The following is a 7,077-nucleotide window of genomic DNA, read 5'->3' as shown; positions in this document are numbered from 1 at the left end:
ATTCGCGTTACAATTTTGTGGAGGAAAGGTTAGGAGAATTTTCTAGAGAGTTTTGGATAATTTGAGAGGTTTTTTTTTTTTGGATGAATAATGAGGGGTAGAACCCCTTTTATAAGGTCCCAAAGTCAGTTGGCACTGTAGCAGCGCAGCTACTGTAGTATATCGGTTATTGTAGCACGCGTTTCTGCTCTGTCAGCCTAACTTGTAACATCCATAATTTTCTACTCCAATGTCGTATCGACGACCGGTTTTTTGCATTAGAAACTAGAATGACGAAATTCATTTTAGGCTTTACTTTGCTTCAAAACTTCTCATATACTAAAAGATATTCTTTCTCAATGTTGTGCCAATATTGCCCCTCATATTTTCCATAAAATTCAAGGTCTCAATAGCTTATTTCTTCAACTTTATTTTGTCTTGAGACTTCCCGGTACTCCTCATATATAACTTTATCCATAAGTATACCTAATAATTATATCATTCCTTAAACCCGAAAGACGGCCCATCTTGATCAAAATTCCACGTACTTGTACTTAAACTTAGCGAACGTTCATCTCGAAGTACGGGGTGTAAAAACTAGTCTCACAAGTACAAGATCAATGTATGGTAGAGTCTCGTGAAATGGTACCTAGATATCTGTGCTCATCCATGGGAGGCTATAGGACATTTAGGAAAAATTCCTTTCTTTCATTCTATTCATGCTACTTCGGTCAAATTGGTATCTCCGGGTGTTCAATTGGTATCTAGACGATTCCAATTGGTATCTAAGCGTGTAATTATGTTGTGTTACTGATTATACCTAGTTCTTCTGGAAGAAATACTCGTTAATTCTTAGTTGCGGAAGTGATTCGGGCATGAATTGCATAGCACTGTTTAGTAGCGAGCGCCACAGCGGTCAAGCAGCTGTTGTAGCGTTATCGCTATAGCGGATATCCCACCGTGGTAGCGGCATATCATACTTCCTCCGTGACCGCTCCTGCGTACCTCCTTACTGCCGAAGCAGGACCGCCGTAATGGTATGAGTGGCCGCAGAAGCAGAAGCACAGAACCTGAGAACCTGTAGCCTTCCCCTGTTTTATCATACCTCCCCAGTTCAACAAATTCAGCAAAAAAACAAAAACAAACCAACAGATTTCACAACCAAAGTTTGATAAAAATAAGCCCGCCAAGGGCGAAAACCATTCTAGTCACTATTACAATCCAAAATACGAAAAACCAAGCAAAAATGATTGTCCAAACATCCAACCAAAATAAACAAACCAATAAAAGAATGTCCAAAAGTAAAAGCCCTACAAGGGCAACAAAAAAAATCATCATAGAAGGGGGAGAGTCTCTAGGCCGTCATCATGCTCGTTGCATCATCATTATTTGAGCTACCGATATCATCACCCAGTCCACCCTGACTACCATCTCCACGGGCCACACTCTCGAAGGATTATTTCTCTGAATCCTCTTCATCCTCCACAGGGATCCACTTATGGGTGTGCATAGTCTTCCACATCCCCTTGATACCCCTCCATGCCACGATGTGAAGCTTGTCACGGGACATGTTCTTCACTTTTTCCTTGTCAAAGTCCGTGCGAAGGTCGTCGTGATTCTTGGCTAGAGTAGTATACGCAGTCTGTAGGGTGGGACGTGACTCCCCCATCTTCTTCTACGTATCAAAGTAGCATATCATCTCCTCCTGGGTGGCGAAACCCACATCAGTCCCTGGTTAACTAGACCTTTCGAAAGGCATGGACTTCTTCTGAAACAACGAGATCACCTCATCAAAGCGTGAGTCCATGCACTGAAAAGGTCCCTCGATACAAGGGACCTTAACCCCGGCCTCATGATCAGCCCCATCCCAAGCCTCAGTATCGACTCCAGCTCCACTCTCTCTCGCGCCGGCATCATCCACCTTCCTTTTCGTCCTATTGATGACTGCGGTATCATGACTTTTCACCCGTAGTGGGTGAAACGGAGCATCGGAGCTAATCTATTCATCTTCATCCTTCCTAGGAACCTTGTCCCTCTTGCATAAAGAAGTGATCAGCAACAGGAACATCAAACTCGCTACACCAACCTTCAAAAACTCCTTCCACTCATGAACCACTTGTGAGCCCACGTTCACAGGCACATCATCAAAGACGCAAGAAACAACGAGAGACCTGGATAAGGTCACATCATGGACATTCCTAGAAGGACGGATTCGACGGGACACGATATTCAGTCTTCTCTTCGCCTCCGCAGTACATAGGCCGCTATAGACCGCAACCTTGCCATGAATCCTGTTGACAACTAATTTTCACCACATAAAATGCGTATTTCAATTTTTCAAATTTTTCGTGTCCAATACGGAGTAAGGATGCCCTTAAAATTTTTAAAAAATTCAAAATCTCGACAAAAATGTAAAAATTAACGTTTAATTATTATTTTGTAAAAATTTATAATTACAAGAAATTACGAGTTATTTACTTTCACAAACATGATTTGAAAAGATACATATCCCGCTCCGTCTAATTCGGGAAAATTGTTAATTAAAGACGACATATAAATTACAGCTCAGTTTTACCACATTTGTTTTCATTTTTTAAATATTTCTCAAAAGTATATCAATATTGGGTTCATTTTGATGCTCGTATCTTAAAACAACACATTAATTTTTATCTTGTCAAAATATTATTTTACGAGGGCATTTTAAGCTAATTAATTTAAACTATGTACTATATTAAAAAAAATATGTGGTATATTTTAAAAAGGGGGGAAGTAAATGATATACCTCCCCCCCCCCCCCCTCCCAACCCCATTTATTTTTCTCGTTAGGTCTGTCATTTTATTTTACCCTAAAATGTTTCCCTTCTCTCTCTTGAGATAATCTGGTGGCGGTGCTAGGGTTCCTGTTACACCTCGAAAAATTCATGTCATCGTATGGTAGATAGAATGACGCAGGGTGAGAAGTATACGATGTTTCTATAAGTAAGAAGTAGTACTTAACGGTTCTAATTAAGATTCCAAAGACGTTCGAGGCAAGAGAAGAAAGTTCGTGAAGAATGTCAAGTATAAGTCGTGTTCTGAAAGGGGTTGTAAAGTACCGAGCTAATGTAGACTTAATGATGTCTAGAGGAAAAGTTATAACACCCCTTAGATCATTAATGAAGTGTTAAACAAGTGTTAAGAAGGTTTCATAAGGATCGAAGATCAAAGAAACGACGAGAACAACTTCGAAAAACTGGGAGTTATACGGCCAACTTATATGGCCCGTATAATTTATACGGTCCGTATAAGGGACTGTATAACCTGTCCAGAGAAGCGGTCTCCACTGGAAGCATTATACGGTCACACATACGGACCGTATTATATGGACAATAGGTGTGTTCGTATAATACCGTCAGGACAGATTTTAAGTTTTAAATAAGGAGGCCCAAGTTCATTTCTTTCATTTCCTATTTTTCTCTCCAACACTCTCCACACCTCTAGAACTTTCTACACCCTTTATTTACAAAAAAAACCAAGATAAATCAAAGATCAACATCATTAATCCAAGGAAATCAAGTGTAAGAGAGTCTCTAGGGTTGCTTGGAGTCAAGAAATCTCCTTGGATTGAAGCTAGGGTTTTTCTTCAAGTGAAGCATTTCCATCCAAAACTTATTTCTACACAATCAAAGGTGAGTTTATGATCATTTCATGTTATTTAGAATATTGAGAGGTTGAAAGACTTGGATTATGGAAGGGAGTAGAAGATGGGTAACAAATACGAGAATAGTAATGTTTTTGAGTAGTAGCTTCACATGAATCATGATTCTTGACACGTTACGAGTATAATTATGTTATAAATGATATTGAGAATATGGGAGAAACATTATATGAGGATGAATGTGATTTTATATTATAGCTATGGTTATGAATGACTTTGAGTAGGAATTAGATAATGTCGAACTTGTCAAGTTATTGATAATGATATTATGAATATTGTTATTGATATTTGGGAGTTGTTATACCATATGGAGAAAGTTCTATAAACAAAGGAGATGTTTCCCATTTTTCGTTAGCTTTAGCTTGAGCTTAAGTACGTTTCCGATTATCTAATCCTAGCACGAATCACTTTAAATGTAGAATTGCGAGCTTGGAAGGAAGCGTTTAGTCGGCAAGTTAGAAAGGCGAAAAGGTATGTGAGGCTAGTCCCTTCTTCTTCTAAGGCATGATCCATATGACATGACTTTCTTTATCTTTCCATGACCTTCTTACATTCCGGAAACTATGAGTCTATGTTTAAAAGGAGCTTCCTATGAGATAAATATAAGAGCTATGCTACAAATATAATAATGATGATGATGAGTTTAAGTTTAAAGATTCTAAAGCTTATGATATGATATCTCTACGAAACTAATGATCTGTATATGATCCTTTGATGTTGCTCATTGTTGTTACACTCACCTTATAATGTTAGTTCTTTAAAGGTGAGGCATGATGATCATGGCTACTCCATAATGGAATCGGGGGCTCTCGACCTTACGTCACCCCGATAGAGTTATAGTTGTCTTTGAGTTCTTATGCATGCTTTATGATAAGTGTATGAGGATAAGATCACACCGTGCCTATATGGCCGGGTAGACACCGCTAAGGCGGACAACATATACACCATGTCTAGAGGGCATGGGTAGACACCACTAGTGGGCGGCATGAGATGTTTACCCTGGATGCGGGAGGCCTGGACGCGGGCTAATGATGATTACACCGTACTTATATGGTCAGGAAGCTTATATATACATGCTTGATATGATGATATTTTGATGTAAGATAGTATACATTATTCCGTCTTAAGTGACATTCAGATACAGGTTGTTCCCTTACTTGATGTTCCCTTATTTCTTTGATATGTTATTATTATTATTCATGCCTTACATACTCAGTACAATGTTTGTACTAACATACTTTCCTTTGGACGCTGTGTTCATGCCCACAAGTAGACATGGAGGTGGCCCAGATTCATAGGATCTATCAGCAGATTTACATGAGCACTTTATTATTCCGGAGGTGCCATGTTTGAGATATTATTTTGTGTATATATTTGGGCACAACGAGGTCCTGTCCCGTCTTTATGTCTAGTACTCTAGTAGAGGCTCGTAGATGCGTACGTATGGGTAGTTGTTGTCCCATGAAGGTCACATTGTATATTTGTATATTATTTTGATGGCCCAAAGGGCTCATGCACATGAATGTAGATATGTTTTGAAAGTTATAATGGTTTCCTTATGGATAGTTGTGTTGAGAACAATAAATGCATATAAGATGAGTATGATGATTAGCATAATGAGTGGTGCTCGGTAGTCAACTCCTATCACGGCCCCACTAGAGGCCATGACGGGTACTCGGTACTAGCTTACCGAGCACCTCTGGTCTAACATTCCACTTTCACTACTAAGCGGCCCATATGGCCAATTCATGCACATCTCACTTAATATAGTCATCAATAGCTATACCCGTAAGCATATGTCAATAAGCTTTACCAAAATATTATACAACAACAAGAACGGACAATGTTATGAAACATATATCCACATACGTCTATCTACGAGCCTCTAACTAAGATATATAAATTCATGAGGACGAGGCAGGATTTCACCATGCCCAAATATATACACATGAGTAGTACCAATAAAATGTAGCTCTGGGACAACTGGAGCACTCTTAAGATGCCACTGATGGAGCTCTTAAGGATCAGACGCGTCAACCTGCTTACCTGCAGGCATGAACGCAGCGTCCATAAAAGAAAGGACGTCAGTATGAACAGAGTACTGAGTATGTAAGGCATGTATGATAACATATAAGGAAGTATAGAAGACATAAGAAGAGAGTACAACTGTAACTGCTTGCCTCTTAAGGTAGAATCATGCATGCTCATCTTTACCTTTTAACATATTACACATTCATACATAACTGTCTGAATCAAATAACATCATTAGCCCGCATCCGGGCCTCCCGTGTCTGGGGTAATTATCTCACGCCACCCACTAGTTGTGCTGCCCGTGCCATATAGACACAGTGTTACTATAATTATCCATAGCCGCCCACTACGCCATCGTAGTGGTGCTGCCCAGCCTTCTAGGCACGGTGTTATTATCCTTATCCAAAGCTGCCCACTACGCCCACCGTGTTGCTACTGCCCGACCGTATAGGCACGGTGTAATCATACATATACATATACATAAAGCATGCATAAGAGTCCAATCAAAAGCTATAACTCTATCAGAGTGACGTAAGGTCGGTAACCTCCGATTGTATTATGGAACATCATGATCGTCATGTCTCACCTTGAAGGAACTATCATTATGTGTTGAGACTATCAATGAAGAATAACATCAAGGGAAAACATAGAATAGGATCATAAATCTCATAAAGCGTCAATTCATAAACTTTGGAGCCTTTAGAAATATGGTCATCATCAATGAATAAAATGGAGAAAATCAAGAAATAGCTCAACATTCTCATATTCAGATTGAACTCATAAGCTTGGGATTCTTAAACATGAAATCATCGTCATCATGATAATCATAGAAATATGCTCATCTTTGACATCATTGTTTTCATTGTAAAAACATGTCTGTCATTGTTGTCATAAGAGCTTACAGAATCATAAATCTCTGGTTTGGAAAATACGAACAGTTTGGAAAGCGTTTATGGATTATCAAAAAAAGAAGTCAGGCCCTTGAATCATGAACTTCTAACTTTTAGAAACAAGGAGGTTATGGAAACATTTATGGAATCATGCCTTTGAAAGAAAGAGAAGAGCCTTAAGATACCTGTTTAGCCTCCTATTATCTACACTTATCCATCCGAACTCGTAAATCTGCATTCAAGAGGACACATACTATCGTTAGACTCACTGTAGGATTCTTGTGCTAAGTTTTCAAATTAAACTATTTTATATCCTGCCGAAAATCGGGCAGCATCTCCCCTGTTTATACGCCTAGCCCGAAATCTCAATTCAGCAACCAACAACAACAACAACAATACCAACACCAACCATAATATTCTCAATACCACAATATTCCTTAAACATCCCATATGGTGCTTATCTCATATTTCCATCAACAA

This window comes from Lycium barbarum, chromosome 1 (genome assembly GCF_019175385.1).
Source record: "Lycium barbarum isolate Lr01 chromosome 1, ASM1917538v2, whole genome shotgun sequence".
NCBI classification, from domain to species: Eukaryota; Viridiplantae; Streptophyta; class Magnoliopsida; order Solanales; family Solanaceae; genus Lycium; species Lycium barbarum.
Note: the sequence above shows the minus strand (reverse complement) of the source record.